Source organism: Salvelinus namaycush, chromosome 5 (genome assembly GCF_016432855.1).
Source record: "Salvelinus namaycush isolate Seneca chromosome 5, SaNama_1.0, whole genome shotgun sequence".
In the NCBI taxonomy this organism is placed as follows: domain Eukaryota; kingdom Metazoa; phylum Chordata; class Actinopteri; order Salmoniformes; family Salmonidae; genus Salvelinus; species Salvelinus namaycush.
The window spans coordinates 29210918-29226547 of record NC_052311.1 but is presented as its reverse complement, the minus strand read 5'-3'; the positions used below and the strand labels follow the sequence as shown (position 1 = coordinate 29226547).

Here is a 15630-nt window from a genome sequence, read left to right as displayed (position 1 = left end):
AAACAATCACAGTAAGGTACTTCATTGTTAACCAGAAAGGATTTGATATGTATGTCCTTTATTTTGGTAGTTACCTGTATATCTGACAGGAGCACACATGCACGCACGCAAACACGCGCAAACAAACACACACACACGTATGGATCAGATGACAGCACAGCAGGTCAGCCAGTCTGCCCTGTGTCTGCTCGCTGAGACACTTTAAAGGAGGTGATGAGGAGGAGAACATTGATGGGAGTGAGTTTTTGTCAAGTATGTCTGCCACCTCGGTAAGTGTTCCTTTGGGAACCAGGTCAAAGGGCATGTACCAGCAGAGAGATCTGACCAATCAAAGATGAGAGGACCAGAGAGCGTCAGACAGAACGATTTTCAGAGAGATCAAACAGGGGTTCTAAAATGAAAACTGTGATTTCACAAACAGCCTTGAGAAAAGTGCAGTCAGCCGGGAGGAAAACACAACCGACATACAAAGATAAACTCGGGGTGTACGTGCATCTGTTTAGTATTGGCGCCGGAAGAAATGGCAGCAGTTTTACGGGCGCCCAACCAATTGTGCTATTATGTGTTTTTTCCCCACGTTATTTGTAACTTATTTTGTACATAATGTTTCTGCCACCGTATCTTACGGCAAAAAAAAGAGCTTCTGGATATCAGGACAGCGATCACTCACCTCGGATTAGACAAAGATTTTCTCTTCAACAAGCAGGACGCACAGGACATACTCCGAACGCCCGACAAGGCCAACATCCCACTTATTGGCAAGAGGAAGAGACGCAGGTACAAAGGACACAGAGTGTGGTGCCTCGTAAGGATCCGCAGAAGGCGAGTGGGAAAGCTGCCGTTACCGTCAATATTACTCGCCAACGTGCAGTCATTGGCCAATAAATTAGATGAGGTACGATCACATATATCCTACCAATGGGACATCAAAAACTGTAATATCTTATGTTTCACGGAATCGTGGCTGAATGATGACATGGATATTCAGCTAGCGGGATGTACGCTGCACCGGCTAGATAGAACAGCACAAGACCGGGAGGGGGGGGGGGCAGTCTGTGCATATTTGTAAACAACAGCTGGTGCATGAAATCTAAGGAAGTCTCAAGATTTTGCTCGCCTGAAGTAGAGTATCTTATGATAAACTGCAGACCACACTATTTGCCAAGAGAGTTCTCAGCTATACTTTTCGTGGCTGTTAATTTACCACCACAGATGGATACTGGCACTAAGACCACACTCAGTCAGCTGTATAAGGAAATAAGCAAACAGGAAACCGCTCCTAGTGGCCGGAGACTTTAATGCAGAGAAACTTAAATCAGTTTTACCTAATTTGTATCAACATGTTAAATGTGCAACCAGAGGGGAAAAAATTCTAGATCACCTGTCCTCCACACACAGAGATGTGTACAAAGCTCTCTCTCGCCCTCCATTTGGTAAATCTGACCACAATTCTATCCTCCTGATTCCTGCTTACAAGCTAAAATTAAAGCAGGAAGCACCAGTGACTCGGTCTATAAAAAAGTGGTCAGATGAAGCAGATGCTAAACTACAGGACTATTTTGCTATCACAGACTGGAACATGTTCCGGGATTCTTCCGATGTTAAATTAAATGATTAAACATTAAATTAAATGAACTATGTATTATGTGGGTTGAATGCTGTAACACAGAATAAAACTATTAATAAAAGTCCCATGATGGTAGTGACCAGCCATTACTGCTTATCACTTATTAACCATCATTTATTCACATTACTTTAATCAAATATTTCAGTTGTGTATATTACATTTGTTTAATTTGATGACTTTATTATTTCATTCCAATTCATCATCTCTATAGAGCTGCGATCATGTATTTCAGGTAGAGATGCCTCACGAAGCAACTGCTCTCTATCCCTCTTGATTGCGCGCTCTTCTGTCCCTTCATTCCCTCTCCGTGTCTGCCCAGACCGCACAAGTAGGCGGGCAATGGATTATGGTCATTGTAGTTAATTACCACGTAAACCTAACCTTACCCTAAACTTCTGGTACTCACAAGTATAGTGAAATATGTACACACACACAAACAGGCATAATGAGATGGGGAAGATAGTGGGCAGGGAGGGAGAAATTAGTCTACCTTCACTTCATCATTGCTGCACAACAAACTCGGCCAACTAAAAGTCTACTCAAGATGAACACAGTCCGAGTCAGAGAAAGGGGGGGAGAGGAGTCGAAGAGATTTTCTCTTCTAGGTTGACTCTCTCTCTCTCTCTATTTGCCCATAAATCACCCAACATTCAACTGCCAGGCTGCAGCTGTTTCTGATTCCCCGCCACCATCTATCAATCAAACCAGAGATTGGCTGTCTGTGGGGAAGTGTGTGACAGGGAGGTCCCTGCCCACTTGGTCGTCGTGGCGACCCGTGGGTCGTGGCATCAGGGTGATGGATTTCCTGTTCCACAGGATGTGATGCGTCTCGTCAAGGGGTGGCAAAGCTACCGGTAATTTTGGTAATTAACAGAAAATCTAATCCTTGAAAGATGCCAAAATTCAGATAGTTTACAGGTAAACTTTGAAAGTTTCCAAAAATATACCCTCCCTTTGCAACCCTAGTCTCGCCACAAGGCCTGCATTCGAAAACAGAATTATGGCTCTGATAAATGCCACACTGAGTGCAACACACACACACACATTTACAAACACTACTACACACAACAATCCTGCTAACACCACAAATTCATTCACACTCTGTAAGACACATTTAACCATAGCGGAAGGTAAATGTTATCGCTCGGATGCTCCACTTAAATGTCAGCCCTTTCAGCAAGAAGTTACTCTAGTAAAATGGGTTAAATTTGCCTATGCTAATAAGGACAATGTGTGTGTGTGTGTGTGCAAAAAAAGAACAAGAGAGAGAGACGAGTGAACAACACGTAGAATAGGGAGGGGGAGTGTGGGTGTTCTCTTTTTTTTCACCTCCTGTGACTGTGTACAAGTCAAGGGCATTGACTAAATTGACCCCTGCCATCAGCCAAAATGGCGCCTCCCAGAGAAAATCTATGTCTATGAGCCGAAGCTGGGCAGGTCCACTAGGGAAATTGCCGGGGGAGGGCTGGAAAAATCAAACAGTGCCCGTAGTTACAGCGCCAAGGTCCTCACCGCATTGATCACCTGCTTCCCTGCTTACCTATTAGCTATCGCTGAGACCAACTCACAATCATAGAGCTCCCAAGAAACCGAACACACACACACCTCCACATAAACATGCTCAACATTAACTCACCTTTATAAAAATATATCCATTTAAAATGACACACTGAGCTCCCATAACATAAAATAAAAATCAGGTACTTGACTGAGAGATGCTTTTTTTATACATGTGTCCTTGGGAGCACAACAAGGAGAGGAGAATAGGAGAGGAAAGAGGCTTCAGATGGTGTGTACAGTATATTGGTTTGTTAGTGGAGGGGTGAAGAGCGACAAACAAATGTCCAGAACCACAAGATTCTGTATCCACGGCAATGATCTCGGAACTCAAAGCGGATCTTTGATCTTGTTGCGGGGCTGCTCACTGATGAAGAGATTCAGACACCAGTCATAGAAACAAGCGTGTGTGTGTGTGTGTGTGTGTGTGTGTGTGTGTGTGTGTGTGTGTGTGTGTGTGTGTGTGTGTGTGTGTGTGTGCGCATGCATGCGTCTTCTTGCTGCTTTCAATTTGGTGTTGTAGCAGATCAAGGTCAGTTGGGCTGGAATGTGCTGGATTTTCTCTCACACACAGACACATATAAATACATACACACACAATCTGCTTATTGGTTCTTCTGTTGTGAGCGAAGGAAGAGAAATGCCTCAGATATTCAGAGAAACATCCCTAACTCAGACACGCTCTGCACTGCAGCCTCAAACACTGTCGACTTCCATTAAAAATTGAACATACAGTACACACACACACACGCACACGCACACACACACATCCACAAGAAACAGGGACTGTTCCAGTCAAACCCAGTGCTCTCTAACATCTTACCTTGCCTGTGCAGTAAGAGTACAGTGTCTAGTTTTGACATTACCACAATATAGGGTATTTTATCTGTATTCAAAGCAGTATCAATGCTGGGTGGGAGTTGGATAGACATGGGAATGAACGAGAGATGAACGCAGAGCGTATGTGAGCTATTTTCTCTTTGTTTCATCCGAGTTCAAATACATCTGTATAGATGATATATACATTACAGTGAACGGGTGTGCTTGGTAAAACGAGGTCACACAGAGGCAACTAGGTGGAAGCACACACACACACGCACGCGCACACTTGCACATACACGCATACATGTACACACGCATGCACACACACAATAAAGTGTGTCCGACAGCTGTGTCTCTGTGTGAATCAGTGTTTTATTGACTGATGACTGGGGCAATACAGTAGTGCTGCAGAGCAATCTTCTCCCCTAACCCTCAACACTGTTTCCTCTCCTTTTTACCCGATCTATCTCCTTTTTTACCTCCTGTTGATGTGTACAAGTTAAGGGCATTGACTAAATTGACCCCTGCCATCAGCCAAAATGGCACTTCCCAGAGAGAATCTATGTCTATGAGCCGAGGCTGGGCAGATCCACTGGGAAATTTGCTGGGGGAGGGCTGGAAAAAGGACTTGCGTGATGGAAGGAATTCATTCTCCTCCACTGTGTGTGTGGATGTGTGTCAGGGTTTCCGTTAGCGGGTAATAGCCAGCTTTTGGCCGATTAAAATAAAATAAAAGCAATAAGTAAAATCGCCCCCGGCCAATTGACCGGAAGAATAGAAATAATCCAATTGTGAAAATGCGATTTAGCCTATTCATTGATTGAAATACCAGTCGATGTAGTGTGAGAGCTGCTTCTGCAGCTCCTCAAACACCTTGTTCGTTACTGCTGGAGTGAGACGTGCTTTAACAAACCCAAGCGTTGCGCAACAATTCTAAAATGCAATCGCGTGTTAAAAACAGTTTTGATGGCCACGATTAAAAATAGCTCCTATTTTTATTTCTCAACTGGTAGGCCTAATTGAAGTATGCTTCCCATTCGCCATTTGAGTACATAGGCAACTAGGCAGGCTTCAGCGTGTCACACACCACTTCGCAATAAGCTGAATGCAGCATGCATTTTTAAAACATATACTTCATTGTTTGAAACCTGAACGTTTTATTCCATATTATGAGGCATGCCTTACCTTGCTTCAAAGTAGTCTAGCCATATTCCAACCAAATGTGCAGGCAATTATTTTATAGACTTCCATATGCCATTGAAACCAGTTGCCTATTTCTCTCCTTTTCTATTGGTTTTAAAAATGAACTTTCTTCCATCGTCCAGTAGCCAAAGGCACAATCCTAGTCATATTAGCAACCCATGCTAGTTGTTGCATCTTTAGATCTCCCCTCTTTCTACATTTCTAACAGATATTTTCATCTCTGTCTCATGAAACCCGCTCGCATATGCAGTGTGCTTTTGACAACGGTGTTTCCCTGCTAATTGCATTATGGAATGAACATTCACGTGTAGTCTACTGCCCTGTCCACATTGCTGCGCGTGTAATGTGAAGAAATTATAGTTGATCAACATTTTAAGCTCAACGTTCTGATCTGTTGCATCAAACTCAGAACTTTCCCACAACTGTCCTAGAATCTGTTTGGAATAGGCTATTTATTTTGTCGCACAGAATGACATGCTGACCAATAGAATAGGGAAACTTTTTTACTATGGCGGATAGTAGATTGACATAGGCTAGTGATTTTGCTGTTCGGTACATGTCTTGTTGGCTGAGGAAAAGTAAATGTGGACAGTTGTTTTAACATCTTCAAATTGCACGATCGGAATTCGGTAAGAAGGACCCACGCCGTTGTATCCTCGATTTGTGTGTTCTGTTCAGATGAATAACCATAATTGAAATGTGAATCAGGTTGACTGCATATGGGTCCGGTAAATTTTAAAATGCTGACGGCGTGTGTGTGTGTGTGTGTGTGTGTGTGTGTGTGTGTGTGTGTGTGTGTGTGTGTGTGTGTGTGTACTGCAGCTCGTGTTACCGTCCCTTTAAATATTTAATCAACACTGAGCTCGCTTACACCACAGGCAGGCCACAGCTATCTCACTCTGCTCTGCCACCTCTCTGAGTCACACACACAGACTGCAGTGTCAGCTCCATACACCCACACACACACAAGCAAATGTTCATACATACATACACATGCGTGTGCACACACACACACACACACACACACACACACACACACACACACACACACACACACACACACACACACACACACACACACACACACACACACACACACACACACACACACACACACTAAAGGTGATTAAAGAGCCTGCTCTGGCTTACCTGCCCAGAGAGAGGGGAAGAAAAGTAGAAAGCGTGATTCAAGAGAAAATCCAAGTTATTTATTCCCAGAGTTCTCCTCTAACAAACTGACAGACTGAGTAAAAATAAGAGCAACAGTTCTGCTCCCCCCACACACACACACACACACACACACACAAGAAGCAGGATTTGAAGTTCAGAGCACAATAACAGGAAACCAATTAAATTCTCTCCCCTTAACGACACGCATAATTACCACTCGCCTACGCCTCACACACACCATAATCCACACACTTCACACCACACACATACCACACACACCACACACACACACACACCACCTACTCTCTCCTCTCCCCAGCTTTGAAAGACTGCTGTTTATCTCTCGCTCTCTTCTGCCTTTTCGCTCTCTCTCGCTCTCTCATCTCGCTCTCTCCATCAGATCTATTCAGTAACAGGCAGGGTATGTCACACCGGAAAAAGGAAACATGAAACCCCACAATAGGCCATAAGGTTACCTAGAAGACTTTTTTACATCTCCCCCACATGCAGAATCAGAGAGTAACAATGAAACAATCCAACCACTAAAATAATGACATCTAGTCTGGAAGCAAGAGCAACCACTTTGATTAGTCTCAGATTCAGCACCATAGCTTCTGAACCTGGAGGCAGAGAAATTGATGTAAGCCTTTTGCTGTAAAAGCTATTTTCCAGGAAGCGCGAGAGTGTGACCCTATTAGTTTATGCTTATTAAACATAGCAGTGGATGTGATTTAAAGGCCTGCTCTATCAGAAGGACAAAAAACATCAAAGCAGAGCTCTGTTATTCAATAATCAATAATGAATGACAGAGCTCTTGACTGGCTTGCCAATACCGGACACTGCTCATCCCTTCAAATAACAGGATGTGTCTCATATACAGTAATACACTATTCTACATAATATGTGGGTGCTGGTCAAAACACTGACTATATAAGGGATGGGGTAGTATTCGAAGGTTCTGGTTAGGCATTTGATGCTTATCTGGTTACAAAATGTGCACTATATTGGGAGTATAGCGTGCCATTTCAAGACTCTCGTCATAAAGGGCAAGACAAAGGAGCTGATCGTGGACTACAGGAAACTGAGGGGCGAGCATGCCCCCATCCACATCAACAGAGTTGTAGTGGAGGGGGTGGAGAGCTTCAAGTTCCTCAGTGTCCACATCACTAAGGAATTGTAATGGTCCACACACACCAACACAGTCGTGAAGAGGGCACGACGACGCCTCTTCCCCTCCAGGAGGCTGAAAAGATTCGACGTGCGCCCTCAGATCCTCAAAGAGTTCTACAGCTGCACCATTAAAAGCATGCTGACTGGCTGCATCACCTCTTGGTATGGCAACTGCTTGGCATTCGACCGCAAGGCACTAAAGAGGGTAGTGCGTACGGCCCATTACATCACCGGGGCCGAGCTCCCTGCCATCCAGTACCTCTATAGCAGGCGGTGTCAGAGGAAGGGCCTAAACATTTTCAAAGCCTCCAGCCAACCAAGTCATAGACTGTTCTCTGTGCTACCGCACGGCAAGCGGTATCGATGCACCAAGTCTGGAACCAACACCACCCTGAACAGCTTGTACCCCCAAGCCATAAGACTGATCAATAGTTAGTTAAATAGTTAACCAAATACCTACGTGGACTATCTGCACTGACCCTTTTTGCACTAACTCTTTCGACTCATCACATACGCTGCTGTTACTAAGGCTGTGGACGGTCATGACATTTTTTCAGACAGTGATTGTCCAGCAAATAACTGCGTTCTCACGGTAATTGACAGTTTGTTAACATAAAGATATTTAGCACCTCCTGGCTTCCACGCATAGCCTACAGGCCACTGATGCAGACCTTTGGAACGTCTACATTTTTAAAAAGTCTAACAAATCCATGTATTATAGCCTACACCTTCACAATAAATCCATTATTTATTTTACACAGGTCTAAGGAAATTGATATTAAGAAAATGTAGTCTATTTCAGAAGAACAGAATAGCATACTCTGAGTTGTTCTGATCTGGCTATTCCATATGGCTGTGGGCTACACTAGTTCATTTAGCAGACATGATTTGCTATTTTATAGTATGAAGAATACAATTGAACATAGCTGAATAAAATAGAATGAATATTTTCTCCAAATTATTTGAGGGAGTGAGCACATGTGGGCTCCCGAGTGGCGCAGCGGTCTAAGGCACTGCATCTCAGTGCTAGAGGCGTCACTACAGACAACCTGGTTTGAATCCAGGCTGTATCACAACTGGCCATAATTGGGAGTCCCATAGGGTGGCACACAATTGGCCCAGCATCGTCCGGGTTTGGCCGGTGTAGGCCGTCATTGTAAATAAGAATTTGTTCTTAACTGACTTGCCTAGTTAGAATATGTAACCTTTATTTATGTTAAGCGGTTAACAAGAAACAGATCCTCCTATATGCTTAATTTAGAGTTATTTATGCAACTTTAGTTGTGATACAAACGTTGGGCTATATGTTTTGATATAAAAAAATAAAACAAATTGTTTGTATTTTTACCCCCCTTTTTCTCCCCAATTTCGATCTTGTCTATTCTCTGCAACTCACCAACGGGCTCAGGAGAGGTGAAGGCAGAGTCATGCGTCCTCCGAAAAACATGACCCGCCTATCCGCGCTCCTTAACACCCGCCAGCTTAACCCGGAAGCCAGCCGCACCAATGTGTCGGAGGAAACACCGTTCAACTGGCGACTGGAGCCAACCTGCAAACATCCCGTCCGCCACAAGGAGTCGCTATGGCGTGATGAGCCAAGTAAAGCACCCTGCCAGCCAAACCCTCCCCTAACCCGGATGACGCTGGGCCAATTGTGCGCTGTCCTATGGGACTCCTGGCCACGGCCGGTTGTGGCACAGACCACTGCATCACTCGGGAGGTCCCTTATGTTTTGATTTTCAATACATTCTAAGGCTGCATGATGCGACTCTAATGATGATTTGAAAAAAGTTGCATGAAAGGCATGAGCTCTGCTTTGTTTCTTGCACAGGCTGCACATATTTCATCAGTCTCTCATTTACAATTTGACAAGCATTTGATAAGGCCTCGAATTTCCCGGCAGCATCCCATTTGTGTGGCCGTAACACCCCCGAAAAATATCCATGCCTTTTGCGGCCAGTGGCCATTGTGCCCTTAGGCTGAATATAATAATTATAATTCCCTTCTCCCGGCTGCGTGCTCCGAAGCAACTCTCACTCACATCGCTCTCTCATATTCCTTAATTCTTATTAGCCAATGCCCGTCACGTGATCGGGTCCGTCTCACAGTCTACAAGTGAAGACAGACACATCAGGGACATAATGGCGCATGTCCTTATTGAATTCCAAGGCACATATTGAAGATGTTGGAAGAACTGTCCACATTTACTTTTCATCAGCCAACAAGATGAGTAGCCCTAACAAACAGCAAAAGCACTAGCCTATGTCAATCTACTATCCCCCATAGTACAAAAGTTGACCTATTCTATTCTGTGCGAGAAATACACATTCTATCACGACTTCCGCCGAAGTCGGCCCTTCTCCTTGTTCGGGTGGTGTTCGGCGGTCGACGTCACCGGCTTTCTAGTCACCATCGATCCATTTTTCAGTTTCGTTTTGTTTTGTCTGTATTATACACACCTGGTTTCAATTCCCCCATCATGTTCCCTATTTAACCCTCTGGCTTTCATTTCTGTTTTGTCCGTGATTGTTTGTGCGTTAGGTGTTGTAGTTGATACGTGTACGTATCTGTTTATTTTCCATTTGTGGAATTGTGCATTTATTTTGAGTAAAACACTGTGGTTTCGCTCAATTCCTGTGTCCTGCGTTTGACTCCAAATATTCCGCTACACGCGCCGAGCATGTGTCCCTAGTGCGCAGGGTGCTTGGTCGACTGTTGGAGCATGACCTGTACGTCAAGGCTGAGAAATGTCTGTTCTTCCAACAGTCCATCTCCTTCCTAGGGTACCGCTTTTCAGCGTCAGGGGTAGAGATGGAGAATGACCGCATTTCAGCCGTGCGTAGTTGGCCGACTCCAACCACGGTAAAGGAAGTGCAGCGGTTTTTAGGGTTTGCCAACTACTACCGGAGATTTATCCGGGGTTTTGGTCAGGTACCGGCTCCCATTACCTCACTGCTGAAGGGAGGACCGGTGCGACTGCAGTGGACAGCTGGAGCGGACAGGGCGTTTGGTCACCTGAAGGCTCTGTTTACCTCAGCTCCCGTGCTGGCTCATCCTGATCCTTCCTTAGCATTCATAGTTGAGGTGGACGCGTCCGAGGCGGGGATAGGGGCTGTGCTGTCTCAGCGCTCGGGTACGCCACTAAAACTCCGCCCCTGTGCATTCTTTTCGAAGAAGCTCAGCCCGGCGGAGCGAAACTATGATGTGGGGGACCGGGAGTTGCTGGCTGTTGTCATGGCTCTGAAAGCGTGGAGACATTGGCTTGAGGGGGCAAGACACCCTTTTCTCATTTGGACTGACCACCGCAATCTGGAGTACATCCGGGCGGCGAGGAGAATGAACCCTCGCCAGGCAAGGTGGGCCATGTTTTTCACCCGTTTTGATTTCACCCTTTCCTACAAACCAGGTTCCCAGAACGTTAAGGCAGACGCACTGTCCCGGCTGTATGATACAGAGGAGAGGTCCTCAGATCCCACTCCCATCATTCCAGCCTCTCGCCTGGTGGCACCGGTGGTATGGGAGGTGGACGCGGACATCGAACGGGCATCACGTTCAGAGCCCATTCCACCTGACTGTCCAGCTGGGCGTATGTACGTTCCGTTTGATGTCCGCGATCGTTTGATCTGTTGGGCTCATACGTCACCCTCCTCTGGTCATCCTGGTATCGGTCGGACGGTGCGCTGCCTTGCTGGGAAGTACTGGTGGCCCACTTTAGCTAAGGACGTGCGGGTTTATGTGTCCTCCTGTTCGGTATGTGCACAGTGCAAGGCACCTAGACATCTGCCCAGAGGGAAATTACAACCCCTTCCCGTTCCACAGCGACCGTGGTCACACCTATCGGTCGATTTTGTGACGGATCTTCCGCCGTCGCAGGGTAACACCACGATCCTGGTCGTTGTGGATCGGTTTTCTAAGTCCTGCCGTCTCCTTCCTTTGCCCGGTCTCCCTACGGCTCTACAAACTGCGGAGGCTCTGTTCACCCACGTATTCCGGCACTACGGGGTGCCTGAGGATATAGTTTCTGATCGGGGTCCCCAATTTACGTCTAGAGTCTGGAGGGCGTTTATGGAACGCCTGGGGATCTCGGTCAGCCTTACCTCAGGTTTCCACCCCGAGAGTAACGGGCAGGTGGAAAGAGTAAACCAGGATATGGGTAGGTTTCTGAGGTCCTATTGCCAGGACCGGCCGGGGGAGTGGGCAGCTTACATCCCCTGGGCGGAGATGGCCCAAAACTCCCTCCGCCACTCCTCTACCAACCTATCACCGTTTCAGTGTGTGCTAGGTTACCAGCCGGTCCTGGCACCATGGCATCAGAGCCAGATTGAGGCTCCTGCGGTGGATGAATGGTTTCGGCACTCGGAGGAGACTTGGAACGCTGCCCATGTGCGGTTACAACGGGCCATCAGGAGACAAAAGGCGAGTGCCGACCGCCACCGCAGTGAGGCCCCGGTGTATGCACCGGGGGATCGGGTCTGGCTCTCGACCCGAAACCTACCCCTTCACCTGCCCTGCCGGAAGCTGGGTCCGCGGTTTGTGGGGCCATTTAAAGTCCTGAGGAGACTGAACGAGGTTTGTTATAGGTTACAACTCCCCCCTGATTACCGTATTAATCCCTCGTTCCATGTGTCTCTCCTCAGGCCGGTGGTGGCTGGTCCGCTCCAGCAGTCTGAGGTGCGGGAGGTCCCTCCGCCCCCTCTTGACATCGAGGGGGTCCCGGCGTATACCGTAAGGGCCATCATGGATTCTAGACGTCGGGCGAGGGGCCTTCAGTACCTCGTGGAGTGGGAGGGGTACGGTCCGGAGGAGAGATGCTGGGTACCGGTGGAGGACATTCTAGATCCATCCATGTTACAAGAGTTTCACCGTCTCCACCCGGATCGCCCTGCACCTCGCCCTCCGGGTCGTCCCCGAGGCCGGTGTCGTCGCGCTGCTGGAGCCGCGCGTCAGGGGAGGGGTACTGTCACGACTTCCGCCGAAGTCGGCCCTTCTCCTTGTTCGGGTGGTGTTCGGCGGTCGACGTCACCGGCTTTCTAGTCACCATCGATCCATTTTTCAGTTTCGTTTTGTTTTGTCTGTATTATACACACCTGGTTTCAATTCCCCCATCATGTTCCCTATTTAACCCTCTGGCTTTCATTTCTGTTTTGTCCGTGATTGTTTGTGCGTTAGGTGTTGTAGTTGATACGTGTACGTATCTGTTTATTTTCCATTTGTGGAATTGTGCATTTATTTTGAGCAAAACACTGTGGTTTCGCTCAATTCCTGTGTCCTGCGTTTGACTCCAAATATTCTCCGCACACAACCCTGACACATTCCAAACATAGTCTGGGACAGTTGTGGGATGCGATAGATCCCAAATGAATACAACAACTAGCATCAGAAAACCTTAAAAGCAATGAGGCTGACAAAACAGATCAGAACGTTTAGCTTAAAATGTTGATAAACTATTTGTCACGTTCCTGACCTGTTTTCTGTTAGTTTTTGTATGTGTTAGTTGGTCAGGACGTGAGTTTGGGTGGGCAGTCTATGTTTTCTGTTTCTATGTTGGTTTAAGGGTGACCTGATATGGCTCTCAATTAGAGGCAGGTGGTTTTCATTTCCTCTGATTGAGAGTCATATTAAGGTAGGTGTTTTTCACACTGTTTGTTGTGGGTGGTTGTCTCCTGTGTCTGTGTAAGTGTATGTTACGCCACACGGGACTGTTTTCGGTTTTGTTTGTTCGTTCGTTTTATGTAGTCAGTTTTCCTGTTATTGCGTTCTTCACGTTATATGTAAGTTCGTGTCCAGGTCTGTTGACTGCGTTTGTTATTTTGTAAATTCTCAAGTGTTTCGTGTTCGTCGTGTTTTCTGTTTTGTTTAATAAATATTATGTCGAACTACAACGCTGCAGTTTGGTCAAATCACTACTCCTCCTTTTCGGATGAAGAGGAGGAGGAACGCCGTTACACTATTAGGCTATTTCTTCACATTATAAGCACGGTAACGCGCACAAGGCAGTAGGCTGTAAGCGCGAATGTTTCAAAATGCAATAAACTGGGAGGAAAACACTGTTCTCAAAAGTTACCACAAATGTGATTATGCCTGTAATGCTTCATTATAAAGGTGCATTTTTATGGTGAAACGTATCTTCCCCAAACTTGAGACTAGTTAGGATCTACACCTGTTGTAAAGCGGATTAATGTGCTTAATTTTAAGAAGTTATTTGGCCACTTTAGTTGTGATACAAACCGCGGTCATAAAGGCCTGATTGGTGGAGTGCTGCAGAGATGGTTGTCCTTCTGGAAGGTTCTCCATTCTCCACAGAGGAACTCTGGAGCTCTGTCAGACTGACCATCAGGTTCTTCGTCACCTCCCTGACCAAGACGGCAGGTATCCTAGTGGTTAGAGCATTGGGCCAGTAACCGAAAGGTTGGTGGATTGAATCCCTAAGCTGACAAGATAAAAAATCTGTCTTTCTGCCCCTGGACAAGGCAGTTCCTGTTCCCAAGATGTCATTGTAAATAAGAATTTGTTCAAAACTGTTCCTAAGATGTCAAGATGACACTGTTCCTAAGTTGTCATTGTAAATAAGAATTTGTTCAAAATTGCCTAGTTAAATAAAAAAAAGGCTGTAATTGCTGCCAAAGGTGGTTCAACAAAGTACTCGGTAAACGGTCTGAAAACGTATGTAAATGTGATATATATATTTTTTTTTTTTATAAATTAGCAAACATTACGAAAAACCAGTTTTTGCTTTGCCATTGTGGGGTATTGTGTGTAGATTGAATTTTAGAATAAGGCAGTAGTGCAGGCCTGGACAACTCCGGGTCTCGGGGGCCTGATTGGTGTCACGCTTTATCCCCAGCCCCAGCTAACACACCTTAGCCAAATACATTTAAAATACTTTTGAATATTATTAGTTTTTCTGAGACCTGTATTTGAATATTAAAGAAACTAGTTCCCTTTTAGTTGAAACTAGATCAACTATATTCGACTACCTCAAGTATTTGCAAAGTTGCTATTTTCAAATAAACTGCAAAATACTACTATTTCTGCCAAGTACTGGTAATGCTGTAATAGAAGTATAGTATGGTTGGTATATAGGGTGTTATTTGAGGTGTTGTGTATGGTGAGTAATCAGGATGCTGCAGCCAGTGTGACGGAGTTTACTGGCGCACAGATAATCAATCCCCTTTATTCAGCCTCCCTGCCTGCCTGCCTGCCTGCTGGCCATTCCCTCACTCACTCTCTGAGCCTGTCATTACCGACACACACCGACCTGTTGACATTACCATAACAACAGAACTGAGAGGGGGGGAGGGGAGAGAAAGGGAGGGAAGGAAGGAAGAGAGAAAGGAAGGGGAGAGAGAAAGACAGAGCAGAATACTGCAGAATGGAGGAGAGAAAAAAAGTCAGAGGGAGATAAAATGAGTCGGAGAGAGTGATAGAGGAGGAGGGCTGCTGTGAATCTATCAGTCCAGTAGTTATTTGTGAAGGTTGCCTGTCAGAGCTGTCCACTGCTCCCCAGCCTGCTGCGCCAGCCACAACACACCCTCATTATAAACACCAGGGGTACACTACCTATCGCCCCGTAGCACTCACTTCTGTAATCATGAAGTGCTTTGAGAGGCTAGTTAAGAACCATATCCTCTCCATCTTACCTGACACCCTGGACCAATTACAATTAGCATACCACCCCAAACAGATCCACGGACGACACAATCGCCATTGCACTGGCACACTGCCCTATCCCACCTGGACAAGAAGAATATGTTGATCATCGCCTAGAGGTCAGCCTTCAACAACATAGTGCCTTCCAAGCTCATCACTAAGCTCAGGGCCCTGAGTCTGAACCCCTCCCTGTGCATCTGGGTCCTGGACTTCCTGACGGACCGCCCCCAGGTGGTGAAGGTAGGCAACAACACCTGCACCATGCTGATCCTCAACAGTGGGCCTCACAGTGGTGCGTGCTCAGCCCCCTCCTGTGCTCCATGTTCACCCATGACTGTGTGGCCAAGCATTTCTCCAACTCATTCATCAAGTCTGCTGACGACACAACAGTGGTAGGCCTGATTACCAACAAACGACGAGACTGGCGGCCC

At 46.2% G+C, this 15630-nt stretch overlaps 1 protein-coding gene across 1 annotated transcript in view; it reads right to left on the bottom strand.

The window, feature by feature from the left end:
- Positions 1 to 15630, bottom strand: part of spock1 (SPARC (osteonectin), cwcv and kazal like domains proteoglycan 1) — a 254755-nt gene that overhangs the window by 195240 nt on the left and 43885 nt on the right. The window lies entirely within an intron of this gene.